The sequence below is a fragment of the Channa argus genome, chromosome 6 (genome assembly GCF_033026475.1).
Source record: "Channa argus isolate prfri chromosome 6, Channa argus male v1.0, whole genome shotgun sequence".
NCBI classification, from domain to species: domain Eukaryota; kingdom Metazoa; phylum Chordata; class Actinopteri; order Anabantiformes; family Channidae; genus Channa; species Channa argus.
The window spans coordinates 27,955,847-27,969,509 of NC_090202.1; the positions used below are offsets into that span (position 1 = coordinate 27,955,847).

The following is a 13,663-nucleotide window of genomic DNA, read 5'->3' on the forward strand; positions in this document are numbered from 1 at the left end:
GCTTTCTGTCTTCAAGCTAAGGTAACCACAGCAAGGGCTCTGTGGCGCAGCGGATAGCGCGTTGGACTTCTAAGAAAGCATGTATGAAGGCATTCAAAGGTTGTGGATTTGAGTCCCACCAGAGTCGACCTTTGTGAGTCGGAGACAGTCTTCCTCACAATGCAAAAATATTTATTGCGTGAGGGCCTTGTGGGTTCGAGTCCCACCATAGTCGACCTTTGTGATTCAAAGACCGTCTTCCTCACGAAGCAAAAATCCTTTTTTCGTGAGGGCCTTTGTAAAATTGTGTTCACTTTTTACAGAAAGCATGTATGAAGGCATTCAAAGGTTGTGGGATCGAGTCCCACCAGAGTCGACCTTTGTGAGTCGGAGACCGTCTTCCTCACAAAGCAAAAATATTTATTGCGTGAGGGCCTTGTGGGTTCGAGTCCCACCAGAGTCGACCTTCGTGAGTCGGAGACCGTCATCCTCACAAATCTTTTTTGCGCGAGGGCCTTTGCAAAATTATGTTCACTCATCGAAAGTCTTTGTTGCTTTCCGTCTTCAAGCTAAGGACAAATGAAGCAGTTCAAAGACTGTGGATTGAAATCTCACAGAAGCACAATTTTAGTTTGACGAATCTGACAGTAAATTTACATTAGAACTTAATAGAAGCACATTTGCGCGAGTCCCACCAGAGTCGACCTTTGTGAGTCGGAGACCGTCATCCTCACAAATCGTTTTTGCGTGAGGGCCTTTGCAAAATTATGTTCACTTTTCAAAGAAAGCATGTATGAAGGCATTCAAAAGTTGTGGGTTCGAGTCCCACCAGAGTCGACCTTTGTGAGTCGGAGATCGTCTTCCTCACAAAGCAAAAATCCTTTTTTGCGCGAGGGCCTTTGCAAAATTATGTTCACTCATCGAAAGTCTTGGTTGCTTTCCGTCTTCAAGCTAAGGTGGTAGCCACAGCAAGGGCTCTGTGGCGCAACGGATAGCGCATTGGACTTCTAAGAAAGCATGTATGAAGGCATTCAAAGGTTGTGGGTTCGGGTCCCACCAGAGTCGACCTTTGTGAGTCGGAGACCGTCTTCCTTACAAATCCTTTTTGCGCGAGGGCCTTTGCAAAATTGTGTTCACTCATCGAAAGTCTTGGTCAGAGACCGTCTTCCTCACAAATCCTTTTTGCGTGAGGGCCTTTACAAAATTATGTTCACTTTTCACAGAAAGCATGTATGAAGGCATTTAAAGGTTGTGGAATCGAGTCCCACCAGAGTCGACCTTTGTGAGTCGGAGACCGTCTTCCTCACAAATCCTTTTTGCGCGAGGGCCTTTGCAAAATTGTGTTCACTCATAGAAAGTCATAGAAGGGCTCTGTGGCGCAACGGATAGCGCGTTGGACTTCTAAGAAAGCATGTATGAAGGCATTCAAAGGTTGTGGGTTGGAGTCCCTCCAGTGTCGACCTTTGTGAGTCGGAGACCGTCTTCCTCACAAATCCCTTTTGCGCGAGGGCCTTTGCAAAATTATGTTCACTCATCGAAAGTCTTGGTTGCTTTCCGTCTTCAAGCTAAGGTGGTAGCCACAGCAAGGGCTCTGTGGCGCAACGGATAGTGCGTTGGACTTCTAAGAAAGCATGTATGAAGGCATTCAAAGGTTGTGGGTTCGAGTCCCACCAGAGTCGACCTTTGTGAGTCGGAGACCGTCTTCCTCACAAATACTTTTTGCGTGAGGGCCTTTGCAAAATTATGTTCACTTTTCAAAGAAAGCATGTATGAAGGCATTCAAAGGTTGTGGGTTCGAGTCCCACCAGAGTCGACCTTTGTGAGTCGGAGATCGTCTTCCTCACAAAGCAAAAATCCTTTTTTCGTGAGGGCCTTTGCAAAATTGTGTTCACTTTTTACAGAAAGCATGTATGAAGGCATTCAAAGGTTGTGGGATCGAGTCCCACCAGAGTCGACCTTTGTGAGTCGGAGACCGTCTTCCTCACAAATCCTTTTTGCGCGAGGGCCTTTGCAAAATTATGTTCACTCATCGAAAGTCTTGGTTGCTTTCCGTCTTCAAGCTAAGGACAAATGAAGCAATTCAAAGACTGTGGATTGAAATCTCACAGAAGCACAATTTTAGTTTGACAATTTTAGTTTTCAAAGGTTGTGGATTTGAGTCCCACCAGAGTCGACCTTTGTGAGTCGGAGACCGTCTTCCTCACAAAGCAAAAATATTTATTGCGTGAGGGCCTTGTGGGATCGAGTCCCACCAGAGTCGACCTTCGTGAGTCGGAGACCGTCATCCTCACAAATCTTTTTTGCGCGAGGGCCTTTGCAAAATTATGTTCAGTCATCGAAAGTCTTGGTTGCTTTCCGTCTTCAAGCTAAGGTGGCAGCCACAGCAAGGGCTCTGTGGCGCAAAGGATAGCGCGTTGGATTTCTAAGAAAGCATGTATGAAGGCATTCAAAGGTTGTGGGTTCGGGTCCCACCAGAGTCGACCTTTGTGAGTCGGAGACCGTCTTCCTCACAAATCCTTTTTGCGCGAGGGCCTTTGCAAAATTGTGTTCACTCATCGAAAGTCTTGGTCAGAGACCGTCTTCCTCACAAATCCTTTTTGCGTGAGGGCCTTTGCAAAATTATGTTCACTTTTCACAGAAAGCATGTATGAAGGCATTTAAAGGTTGTGGAATCGAGTCCCACCAGAGTCGACCTTTGTGAGTCGGAGATCGTCTTCCTCACAAAGCAAAAATCCTTTTTTCGTGAGGGCCTTTGCAAAATTGTGTTCACTTTTTAAAGAAAGCATGTATGAAGGCATTCAAAGGTTGTGGGTTCGAGTCCCACCATTTGCAAAATTGTGTTCACTCATCGAAAGTCTTGGTTGCTTTCCGTCTTCAAGCTAAGGTGGTAGCCACAGCAAGGGCTCTGTGGCGCAATGGATATCGCGTTGGATTTCTAAGAAAGCATGTATGAAGGCATTCAAAGGTTGTGGGTTTGGGTCCCACCAGAGTCGACCTTTGTGAGTCGGAGACCGTCTTCCTCACAAATCCTTTTTGCGCGAGGGCCTTTGCAAAATTGTGTTCACTCATCGAAAGTATTGGTTGCTTTCCGTCTTCAAGCTAAGGACAAATGAAGCAATTCAAAGACTGTGGATTGAAATCTCACAGAAGCACAATTTTAGTTTGACAATTTTAGTTTTCAAAGGTTGTGGATTTGAGTCCCACCAGAGTCGACCTTTGTGAGTCGGAGACCGTCTTCCTCACAAAGCAAAAATATTTATTGCGTGAGGGCCTTGTGGGATCGAGTCCCACCAGAGTCGACCTTCGTGAGTCGGAGACCGTCATCCTCACAAATCTTTTTTGCGCGAGGGCCTTTGCAAAATTATGTTCAGTCATCGAAAGTCTTGGTTGCTTTCCGTCTTCAAGCTAAGGTGGCAGCCACAGCAAGGGCTCTGTGGCGCAAAGGATAGCGCGTTGGATTTCTAAGAAAGCATGTATGAAGGCATTCAAAGGTTGTGGGTTCGGGTCCCACCAGAGTCGACCTTTGTGAGTCGGAGACCGTCTTCCTCACAAATCCTTTTTGCGCGAGGGCCTTTGCAAAATTGTGTTCACTCATCGAAAGTCTTGGTCAGAGACCGTCTTCCTCACAAATCCTTTTTGCGTGAGGGCCTTTGCAAAATTATGTTCACTTTTCACAGAAAGCATGTATGAAGGCATTTAAAGGTTGTGGAATCGAGTCCCACCAGAGTCGACCTTTGTGAGTCGGAGATCGTCTTCCTCACAAAGCAAAAATCCTTTTTTCGTGAGGGCCTTTGCAAAATTGTGTTCACTTTTTAAAGAAAGCATGTATGAAGGCATTCAAAGGTTGTGGGTTCGAGTCCCACCATTTGCAAAATTGTGTTCACTCATCGAAAGTCTTGGTTGCTTTCCGTCTTCAAGCTAAGGTGGTAGCCACAGCAAGGGCTCTGTGGCGCAATGGATATCGCGTTGGATTTCTAAGAAAGCATGTATGAAGGCATTCAAAGGTTGTGGGTTTGGGTCCCACCAGAGTCGACCTTTGTGAGTCGGAGACCGTCTTCCTCACAAATCCTTTTTGCGCGAGGGCCTTTGCAAAATTGTGTTCACTCATCGAACGTATTGGTTGCTTTCAGTCTTCAAGCTAAGGACAAATGAAGCAGTTCAAAGACTGTGGATTGAAATCTCACAGAAGCACAATTTTAGTTTGACGAATCTGACAGTAAATTTACATTAGAACCTAATAGAAGCACATTTGCGCGAGTCCCACCAGAGTCGACCTTTGTGAGTCGGAGACCGTCTTCCTCACAAATACTTTTTGCGTGAGGGCCTTTGCAAAATTATGTTCACTTTTCAAAGAAAGCATGTATGAAGGCATTCAAAGGTTGTGGGTTCGAGTCCCACCAGAGTCGACCTTTGTGAGTCGGAGATCGTCTTCCTCACAAAGCAAAAATCCTTTTTTCGTGAGGGCCTTTGCAAAATTGTGTTCACTTTTTACAGAAAGCATGTATGAAGGCATTCAAAGGTTGTGGGATCGAGTCCCACCAGAGTCGACCTTTGTGAGTCGGAGACCGTCTTCCTCACAAATCCTTTTTGCGCGAGGGCCTTTGCAAAATTATGTTCACTCATCGAAAGTCTTGGTTGCTTTCCGTCTTCAAACTAAGGACAAATGAAGCAATTCAAAGACTGTGGATTGAAATCTCACAGAAGCACAATTTTAGTTTGTCAATTTTAGTTTTCAAAGGTTGTGGATTTGAGTCCCACCAGAGTCGACCTTTGTGAGTCGGAGACCGTCTTCCTCACAAAGCAAAAATATTTATTGCGTGAGGGCCTTGTGGGATCGAGTCCCACCAGAGTCGACCTTCGTGAGTCGGAGACCGTCATCCTCACAAATCTTTTTTGCGCGAGGGCCTTTGCAAAATTATGTTCAGTCATCGAAAGTCTTGGTTGCTTTCCGTCTTCAAGCTAAGGTGGCAGCCACAGCAAGGGCTCTGTGGCGCAAAGGATAGCGCGTTGGATTTCTAAGAAAGCATGTATGAAGGCATTCAAAGGTTGTGGGTTCGGGTCCCACCAGAGTCGACCTTTGTGAGTCGGAGACCGTCTTCCTCACAAATCCTTTTTGCGCGAGGGCCTTTGCAAAATTGTGTTCACTCATCGAAAGTCTTGGTCAGAGACCGTCTTCCTCACAAATACTTTTTGCGTGAGGGCCTTTGCAAAATTATGTTCACTTTTCAAAGAAAGCATGTATGAAGGCATTCAAAGGTTGTGGGTTCGAGTCCCACCAGAGTCAACCTTTGTGAGTCGGAGATCGTCTTCCTCACAAAGCAAAAATCCTTTTTTCGTGAGGGCCTTTGCAAAATTGTGTTCACTTTTTACAGATAGCATGTATGAAGGCATTCAAAGGTTGTGGGATCGAGTCCCACCAGAGTCGACCTTTGTGAGTCGGAGACCGTCTTCCTCACAAATCCTTTTTGCGCGAGGGCCTTTGCAAAATTATGTTCACTCATCGAAAGTCTTGGTTGCTTTCCGTCTTCAAGCTAAGGACAAATGAAGCAGTTCAAAACTGTGGATTGAAATCTCACAGAAGCACAATTTTAGTTTAAAGAATCTGACAGTAAATTTGAAAAAGTCATCGAAAGTCTTTGTTGCTTTCCGTCTTCAAGCTAAGGTGGTAGCCACAGCAAGGGCTCTGTGGCGCAACGGATAGCGCGTTGGACTTCTAAGAAAGCATGTAAGAAGGCATTCAAAGGTTGTGGGTTCGAGTCCCACCAGAGTCGACCTTTGTGAGTCGGAGACCGTCTTCCTCACAAATACTTTTTGCGTGAGGGCCTTTGCAAAATTATGTTCACTTTTCAAAGAAAGCATGTATGAAGGCATTCAAAGGTTGTGGGTTCGAGTCCCACCAGAGTCGACCTTTGTGAGTCGGAGATCGTCTTCCTCACAAAGCAAAAATCCTTTTTTCGTGAGGGCCTTTGCAAAATTGTGTTCACTTTTTAAAGAAAGCATGTATGAAGGCATTCAAAGGTTGTGGGTTCGAGTCCCACCATAGTCGACCTTTGTGATTCAAAGACCGTCTTCCTCACGTAGCAAAAATTCTCTTTTGCGCGACGGCCTTTGCAAAATTGTGTTCACTCATCGAAAGTCTTTGTTGCTTTCTGTCTTCAAGCTAAGGTAACCACAGCAAGGGCTCTGTGGCGCAACGGATAGCGCGTTGGACTTCTAAGAAAGCATGTATGAAGGCATTCAAAGGTTGTGGATTTGAGTCCCACCAGAGTCGACCTTTGTGAGTCGGAGATCGTCTTCCTCACAAAGCAAAAATCCTTTTTTCGTGAGGGCCTTTGCAAAATTGTGTTCACTTTTTACAGAAAGCATGTATGAAGGCATTCAAAGGTTGTGGGATCGAGTCCCAACAGAGTTGACCTTTGTGAGTCGGAGACCGTCTTCCTCACAAATCCTTTTTGCGCGAGGGCCTTTGCAAAATTATGTTCACTCATCGAAAGTCTTGGTTGCTTTCCGTCTTCAAGCTAAGGACAAATGAAGCAGTTCAAAACTGTGGATTGAAATCTCACAGAAGCACAATTTTAGTTTAAAGAATCTGACAGTAAATTTGAAAAAGTCATCGAAAGTCTTTGTTGCTTTCCGTCTTCAAGCTAAGGTGGTAGCCACAGCAAGGGCTCTGTGGCGCAACGGATAGCGCGTTGGACTTCTAAGAAAGCATGTAAGAAGGCATTCAAAGGTTGTGGGTTCGAGTCCCACCAGAGTCGACCTTTGTGAGTCGGAGACCGTCTTCCTCACAAATACTTTTTGCGTGAGGGCCTTTGCAAAATTATGTTCACTTTTCAAAGAAAGCATGTATGAAGGCATTCAAAGGTTGTGGGTTCGAGTCCCACCAGAGTCGACCTTTGTGAGTCGGAGATCGTCTTCCTCACAAAGCAAAAATCCTTTTTTCGTGAGGGCCTTTGCAAAATTGTGTTCACTTTTTAAAGAAAGCATGTATGAAGGCATTCAAAGGTTGTGGGTTCGAGTCCCACCAGAGTCGACCTTTGTGATTCAAAGACCGTCTTCCTCACGTAGCAAAAATTCTCTTTTGCGCGACGGCCTTTGCAAAATTGTGTTCACTCATCGAAAGTCTTTGTTGCTTTCTGTCTTCAAGCTAAGGTAACCACAGCAAGGGCTCTGTGGCGCAACGGATAGCGCGTTGGACTTCTAAGAAAGCATGTATGAAGGCATTCAAAGGTTGTGGATTTGAGTCCCACCAGAGTCGACCTTTGTGAGTCGGAGATCGTCTTCCTCACAAAGCAAAAATCCTTTTTTCGTGAGGGCCTTTGCAAAATTGTGTTCACTTTTTACAGAAAGCATGTATGAAGGCATTCAAAGGTTGTGGGATCGAGTCCCAACAGAGTTGACCTTTGTGAGTCGGAGACCGTCTTCCTCACAAATCCTTTTTGCGCGAGGGCCTTTGCAAAATTATGTTCACTCATCGAAAGTCTTGGTTGCTTTCCGTCTTCAAGCTAAGGACAAATGAAGCAGTTCAAAACTGTGGATTGAAATCTCACAGAAGCACAATTTTAGTTTAAAGAATCTGACAGTAAATTTGAAAAAGTCATCGAAAGTCTTTGTTGCTTTCCGTCTTCAAGCTAAGGTGGTAGCCACAGCAAGGGCTCTGTGGTGCAACGGATAGCGCGTTGGACTTCTAAGAAAGCATGTAAGAAGGCATTCAAAGGTTGTGGGTTCGAGTCCCACCAGAGTCGACCTTTGTGAGTCGGAGACCGTCTTCCTCACAAATCCTTTTTGCGCGAGGGCCTTTGCAAAATTATGTTCACTCATCGAAAGTCTTGGTTGCTTTCCGTCTTCAAGCTAAGGACAAATGAAGCAATTCAAAGACTGTGGATTGAAATCTCACAGAAGCACAATTTTAGTTTGACAATTTTAGTTTTAGTTTGGCGCGTTGGACTTATAAGTAAAGCATGTATGAAAGCATTCAAAGGTTGTAGGTTCAAGTCCCACCAGAATCGACCTTTGTGATTCAGAGACCGTCTTCCTCACGAAGCAAAAATCCTTTTTGCGCGACGGCCTTTGCAAAATTGTGTTCACTCATCGAAAGTCTTTGTTGCTTTCCGTCTTCAAGCTAAGGACAAATGAAGCAGTTCAAAGACTGTGGATTGAAATCTCACAGAAGCACAATTTTAGTTTGACGAATCTGACAGTAAATTTACATTAGAACCTAATAGAAGCACATTTGCGCGAGTCCCACCAGAGTCGACCTTTGTGAGTCGGAGACCGTCTTCCTCACAAATACTTTTTGCGTGAGGGCCTTTGCAAAATTAGGTTCACTTTTCAAAGAAAGCATGTATGAAGGCATTCAAAGGTTGTGGGTTCGAGTCCCACCAGAGTCGACCTTTGTGAGTCGGAGATCGTCTTCCTCACAAAGCAAAAATCCTTTTTTCGTGAGGGCCTTTGCAAAATTGTGTTCACTTTTTACAGATAGCATGTATGAAGGCATTCAAAGGTTGTGGGATCGAGTCCCACCAAAGTCGACCTTTGTGAGTCGGAGATCGTCTTCCTCACAAAGCAAAAATCCTTTTTTCGTGAGGGCCTTTGCAAAATTGTGTTCACTTTTTACAGAAAGCATGTATGAAGGCATTCAAAGGTTGTGGGATCGAGTCCCACCAGAGTCGACCTTTGTGAGTCGGAGACCGTCTTCCTCACAAATCCTTTTTGCGCGAGGGCCTTTGCAAAATTATGTTCACTCATCGAAAGTCTTGGTTGCTTTCCGTCTACAAGCTAAGGACAAATGAAGCAGTTCAAAACTGTGGATTGAAATCTCACAGAAGCACAATTTTAGTTTAAAGAATCTGACAGTAAATTTGAAAAAGTCATCGAAAGTCTTTGTTGCTTTCCGTCTTCAAGCTAAGGTGGTAGCCACAGCAAGGGCTCTGTGGCGCAACGGATAGCGCGTTGGACTTCTAAGAAAGCATGTAAGAAGGCATTCAAAGGTTGTGGGTTCGAGTCCCACCAGAGTCGACCTTTGTGAGTCGGAGACCGTCTTCCTCACAAATACTTTTTGCATGAGGGCCTTTGCAAAATTATGTTCACTTTTCAAAGAAAGCATGTATGAAGGCATTCAAAGGTTGTGGGTTCGAGTCCCACCAGAGTCGACCTTTGTGAGTCGGAGATCGTCTTCCTCACAAAGCAAAAATCCTTTTTTCGTGAGGGCCTTTGCAAAATTGTGTTCACTTTTTACAGAAAGCATGTATGAAGGCATTCAAAGGTTGTGGGATCGAGTCCCACCAGAGTCGACCTTTGTGAGTCGGAGACCGTCTTCCTCACAAATCCTTTTTGCGCGAGGGCCTTTGCAAAATTATGTTCACTCATCGAAAGTCTTGGTTGCTTTCCGTCTTCAAGCTAAGGACAAATGAAGCAATTCAAAGACTGTGGATTGAAATCTCACAGAAGCACAATTTTAGTTTGACAATTTTAGTTTTCAAAGGTTGTGGATTTGAGTCCCACCAGAGTCGACCTTTGTGAGTCGGAGACCGTCTTCCTCACAAAGCAAAAATATTTATTGCGTGAGGGCCTTGTGGGATCGAGTCCCACCAGAGTCGACCTTCGTGAGTCGGAGACCGTCATCCTCACAAATCTTTTTTGCGCGAGGGCCTTTGCAAAATTATGTTCAGTCATCGAAAGTCTTGGTTGCTTTCCGTCTTCAAGCTAAGGTGGCAGCCACAGCAAGGGCTCTGTGGCGCAAAGGATAGCGCGTTGGATTTCTAAGAAAGCATGTATGAAGGCATTCAAAGGTTGTGGGTTCGGGTCCCACCAGAGTCGACCTTTGTGAGTCGGAGACCGTCTTCCTCACAAATCCTTTTTGCGCGAGGGCCTTTGCAAAATTGTGTTCACTCATCGAAAGTCTTGGTCAGAGACCGTCTTCCTCACAAATCCTTTTTGCGTGAGGGCCTTTGCAAAATTATGTTCACTTTTCACAGAAAGCATGTATGAAGGCATTTAAAGGTTGTGGAATCGAGTCCCACCAGAGTCGACCTTTGTGAGTCGGAGACCGTCTTCCTCACAAATCCTTTTTGCGCGAGGGCCTTTGCAAAATTGTGTTCACTCATAGAAAGTCATAGAAGGGCTCTGTGGCGCAACGGATAGCGCGTTGGACTTCTAAGAAAGCATGTAAGAAGGCATTCAAAGGTTGTCGGTTCGAGTCCCACCAGAGTCGACCTTTGTGAGTCGGAGACCGTCTTCCTCACAAATACTTTTTGCGTGAGGGCCTTTGCAAAATTATGTTCACTTTTCAAAGAAAGCATGTATGAAGGCATTCAAAGGTTGTGGGTTCGAGTCCCACCAGAGTCGACCTTTGTGAGTCGGAGATCGTCTTCCTCACAAAGCAAAAATCCTTTTTTCGTGAGGGCCTTTGCAAAATTGTGTTCACTTTTTAAAGAAAGCATGTATGAAGGCATTCAAAGGTTGTGGGTTCGAGTCCCACCATAGTCGACCTTTGTGATTCAAAGACCGTCTTCCTCACGAAGCAAAAATTCTTTTTGCGCGACGGCCTTTGCAAAATTGTGTTCACTCATCGAAAGTCTTTGTTGCTTTCTGTCTTCAAGCTAAGGTAACCACAGCAAGGGCTCTGTGGTGCAACGGATAGCGCGTTGGACTTCTAAGAAAGCATGTATGAAGGCATTCAAAGGTTGTGGGTTCGAGTCCCACCAGAGTAGACCTTTGTGAGTCGGAGACAGTCTTCCTCACAAAGCAAAAATATTTATTGCGTGAGGGCCTTGTGGGTTCGAGTCCCACCAGAGTCGACCTTTGTGAGTCGGAGACAGTCTTCCTCACAAATCCTTTTTGCGCGAGGGCCTTTGCAAAATTATGTTCACTCATCGAAAGTCTTGGTTGCTTTCCGTCTTCAAGCTAAGGACAAATGAAGCAGTTAAAAGACTGTGGATTGAAATCTCACAGAAGCACAATTTTAGTTTGACAATTTTAGTTTTAGTTTGGCGCGTTGGACTTCTAAGTAAAGCACGTATGAAGGCATTCAAAGGTTGTGGGTTCGAGTCCCACCATAGTCGACCTTTGTGATTCAAAGACCGTCTTCCTCACGAAGCAAAAATTCTTTTTGCGCGACGGCCTTTGCAAAATTGTGTTTACTCATCGAAAGTCTTTGTTGCTTTCTGTCTTCAAGCTAAGGTAACCACAGCAAGGGCTCTGTGGCGCAGCGGATAGCGCGTTGGACTTCTAAGAAAGCATGTATGAAGGCATTCAAAGGTTTTGGATTTGAGTCCCACCAGAGTCGACCTTTGTGAGTCGGAGACAGTCTTCCTCACAATGCAAAAATATTTATTGCGTGAGGGCCTTGTGGGTTCGAGTCCCACCATAGTCGACCTTTGTGATTCAAAGACCGTCTTCCTCACGAAGCAAAAATCCTTTTTTCGTGAGGGCCTTTGTAAAATTGTGTTCACTTTTTACAGAAAGCATGTATGAAGGCATTCAAAGGTTGTGGGATCGAGTCCCACCAGAGTCGACCTTTGTGAGTCGGAGACCGTCTTCCTCACAAAGCAAAAATATTTATTGCGTGAGGGCCTTGTGGGTTCGAGTCCCACCAGAGTCGACCTTCGTGAGTCGGAGACCGTCATCCTCACAAATCTTTTTTGCGCGAGGGCCTTTGCAAAATTATGTTCACTCATCGAAAGTCTTTGTTGCTTTCCGTCTTCAAGCTAAGGACAAATGAAGCAGTTCAAAGACTGTGGATTGAAATCTCACAGAAGCACAATTTTAGTTTGACGAATCTGACAGTAAATTTACATTAGAACTTAATAGAAGCACATTTGCGCGAGTCCCACCAGAGTCGACCTTTGTGAGTCGGAGACCGTCATCCTCACAAATCGTTTTTGCGTGAGGGCCTTTGCAAAATTATGTTCACTTTTCAAAGAAAGCATGTATGAAGGCATTCAAAAGTTGTGGGTTCGAGTCCCACCAGAGTCGACCTTTGTGAGTCGGAGATCGTCTTCCTCACAAAGCAAAAATCCTTTTTTGCGCGAGGGCCTTTGCAAAATTATGTTCACTCATCGAAAGTCTTGGTTGCTTTCCGTCTTCAAGCTAAGGTGGTAGCCACAGGAAGGGCTCTGTGGCGCAACGGATAGCGCATTGGACTTCTAAGAAAGCATGTATGAAGGCATTCAAAGGTTGTGGGTTTGAGTCCCTCCAGAGTCGACCTTTGTGAGTCGGAGACCGTCTTCCTCACAAAGCAAAAATATTTATTGCGTGAGGGCCTTGTGGGTTCGAGTCCCACCAGAGTCGACCTTTGTGAGTCGGAGACCGTCATCCTCACAAATCTTTTTTGCGCGAGGGCCTTTGCAAAATTATGTTCAGTCATCGAAAGTCTTGGTTGCTTTCCGTCTTCAAGCTAAGGTGGCAGCCACAGCAAGGGCTCTGTGGCGCAAAGGATAGCGCGTTGGATTTCTAAGAAAGCATGTATGAAGGCATTCAAAGGTTGTGGGTTCGGGTCCCACCAGAGTCGACCTTTGTGAGTCGGAGACCGTCTTCCTCACAAATCCTTTTTGCGCGAGGGCCTTTGCAAAATTGTGTTCACTCATCGAAAGTCTTGGTCAGAGACCGTCTTCCTCACAAATCCTTTTTGCGTGAGGGCCTTTACAAAATTATGTTCACTTTTCACAGAAAGCATGTATGAAGGCATTTAAAGGTTGTGGAATCGAGTCCCACCAGAGTCGACCTTTGTGAGTCGGAGACCGTCTTCCTCACAAATCCTTTTTGCGCGAGGGCCTTTGCAAAATTGTGTTCACTCATAGAAAGTCATAGAAGGGCTCTGTGGCGCAACGGATAGCGCGTTGGACTTCTAAGAAAGCATGTATGAAGGCATTCAAAGGTTGTGGGTTGGAGTCCCTCCAGTGTCGACCTTTGTGAGTCGGAGACCGTCTTCCTCACAAATCCCTTTTGCGCGAGGGCCTTTGCAAAATTATGTTCACTCATCGAAAGTCTTGGTTGCTTTCCGTCTTCAAGCTAAGGTGGTAGCCACAGCAAGGGCTCTGTGGCGCAACGGATAGTGCGTTGGACTTCTAAGAAAGCATGTATGAAGGCATTCAAAGGTTGTGGGTTCGAGTCCCACCAGAGTCGACCTTTGTGAGTCGGAGACCGTCTTCCTCACAAATACTTTTTGCGTGAGGGCCTTTGCAAAATTATGTTCACTTTTCAAAGAAAGCATGTATGAAGGCATTCAAAGGTTGTGGGTTCGAGTCCCACCAGAGTTGACCTTTGTGAGTCGGAGATCGTCTTCCTCACAAAGCAAAAATCCTTTTTTCGTGAGGGCCTTTGCAAAATTGTGTTCACTTTTTACAGATAGCATGTATGAAGGCATTCAAAGGTTGTGGGATCGAGTCCCACCAGAGTCGACCTTTGTGAGTCGGAGACCGTCTTCCTCACAAATCCTTTTTGCGCGAGGGCCTTTGCAAAGTTATGTTCACTCATCGAAAGTCTTGGTTGCTTTCCGTCTTCAAGCTAAGGTGGTAGCCACAGCAAGGGCTCTGTGGCGCAATGGATATCGTGTTGGATTTCTAAGAAAGCATGTATGAAGGCATTCAAAGGTTGTGGGTTCGGGTCCCACCAGAGTCGACCTTTGTGAGTCGGAGACCGTCTTCCTCACAAATCCCTTTTGCGCGAGGGCCTTTGCAAAATT

General features: G+C 45.4%; 15 non-coding genes across 15 annotated transcripts; all 15 read left to right on the forward strand.

Annotated features, from left to right (window-relative positions):
* The first annotated feature begins 35 nt into the window (after positions 1 to 35).
* trnar-ucu (transfer RNA arginine (anticodon UCU)) lies at positions 36 to 355 on the forward strand. The gene is made up of 2 exons: positions 36 to 72; positions 320 to 355. It is a non-coding gene; the product is annotated as a tRNA-Arg (tRNA).
* A 597-nt stretch (positions 356 to 952) lies between these two features.
* On the forward strand, positions 953 to 1,044 carry trnar-ucu (transfer RNA arginine (anticodon UCU)). Its single transcript is given in 2 exon segments — positions 953 to 989; positions 1,009 to 1,044. It is a non-coding gene; the product is annotated as a tRNA-Arg (tRNA).
* Positions 1,045 to 1,566: 522 nt separating this feature from the next.
* trnar-ucu (transfer RNA arginine (anticodon UCU)) lies at positions 1,567 to 1,658 on the forward strand. The gene is given in 2 exon segments: positions 1,567 to 1,603; positions 1,623 to 1,658. It is a non-coding gene; the product is annotated as a tRNA-Arg (tRNA).
* Positions 1,659 to 2,367: 709 nt separating this feature from the next.
* Positions 2,368 to 2,459, forward strand: trnar-ucu (transfer RNA arginine (anticodon UCU)). The gene is given in 2 exon segments: positions 2,368 to 2,404; positions 2,424 to 2,459. It is a non-coding gene; the product is annotated as a tRNA-Arg (tRNA).
* A 947-nt stretch (positions 2,460 to 3,406) lies between these two features.
* trnar-ucu (transfer RNA arginine (anticodon UCU)) lies at positions 3,407 to 3,498 on the forward strand. Its single transcript is given in 2 exon segments — positions 3,407 to 3,443; positions 3,463 to 3,498. It is a non-coding gene; the product is annotated as a tRNA-Arg (tRNA).
* A 1,462-nt stretch (positions 3,499 to 4,960) lies between these two features.
* On the forward strand, positions 4,961 to 5,263 carry trnar-ucu (transfer RNA arginine (anticodon UCU)). The gene is made up of 2 exons: positions 4,961 to 4,997; positions 5,228 to 5,263. It is a non-coding gene; the product is annotated as a tRNA-Arg (tRNA).
* A 395-nt stretch (positions 5,264 to 5,658) lies between these two features.
* On the forward strand, positions 5,659 to 5,750 carry trnar-ucu (transfer RNA arginine (anticodon UCU)). The gene is given in 2 exon segments: positions 5,659 to 5,695; positions 5,715 to 5,750. It is a non-coding gene; the product is annotated as a tRNA-Arg (tRNA).
* An 895-nt stretch (positions 5,751 to 6,645) lies between these two features.
* Positions 6,646 to 6,737, forward strand: trnar-ucu (transfer RNA arginine (anticodon UCU)). The gene is given in 2 exon segments: positions 6,646 to 6,682; positions 6,702 to 6,737. It is a non-coding gene; the product is annotated as a tRNA-Arg (tRNA).
* An 895-nt stretch (positions 6,738 to 7,632) lies between these two features.
* Positions 7,633 to 7,724, forward strand: trnar-ucu (transfer RNA arginine (anticodon UCU)). Its single transcript is given in 2 exon segments — positions 7,633 to 7,669; positions 7,689 to 7,724. It is a non-coding gene; the product is annotated as a tRNA-Arg (tRNA).
* Positions 7,725 to 8,905: 1,181 nt separating this feature from the next.
* On the forward strand, positions 8,906 to 8,997 carry trnar-ucu (transfer RNA arginine (anticodon UCU)). Its single transcript is given in 2 exon segments — positions 8,906 to 8,942; positions 8,962 to 8,997. It is a non-coding gene; the product is annotated as a tRNA-Arg (tRNA).
* Positions 8,998 to 9,706: 709 nt separating this feature from the next.
* Positions 9,707 to 9,798, forward strand: trnar-ucu (transfer RNA arginine (anticodon UCU)). Its single transcript is given in 2 exon segments — positions 9,707 to 9,743; positions 9,763 to 9,798. It is a non-coding gene; the product is annotated as a tRNA-Arg (tRNA).
* A 302-nt stretch (positions 9,799 to 10,100) lies between these two features.
* Positions 10,101 to 10,326, forward strand: trnar-ucu (transfer RNA arginine (anticodon UCU)). Its single transcript has 2 exons — positions 10,101 to 10,137; positions 10,291 to 10,326. It is a non-coding gene; the product is annotated as a tRNA-Arg (tRNA).
* Positions 10,327 to 11,174: 848 nt separating this feature from the next.
* Positions 11,175 to 11,494, forward strand: trnar-ucu (transfer RNA arginine (anticodon UCU)). The gene is made up of 2 exons: positions 11,175 to 11,211; positions 11,459 to 11,494. It is a non-coding gene; the product is annotated as a tRNA-Arg (tRNA).
* A 904-nt stretch (positions 11,495 to 12,398) lies between these two features.
* trnar-ucu (transfer RNA arginine (anticodon UCU)) lies at positions 12,399 to 12,490 on the forward strand. The gene is given in 2 exon segments: positions 12,399 to 12,435; positions 12,455 to 12,490. It is a non-coding gene; the product is annotated as a tRNA-Arg (tRNA).
* A 522-nt stretch (positions 12,491 to 13,012) lies between these two features.
* Positions 13,013 to 13,104, forward strand: trnar-ucu (transfer RNA arginine (anticodon UCU)). The gene is given in 2 exon segments: positions 13,013 to 13,049; positions 13,069 to 13,104. It is a non-coding gene; the product is annotated as a tRNA-Arg (tRNA).
* The last annotated feature ends 559 nt before the right edge of the window (positions 13,105 to 13,663 follow it).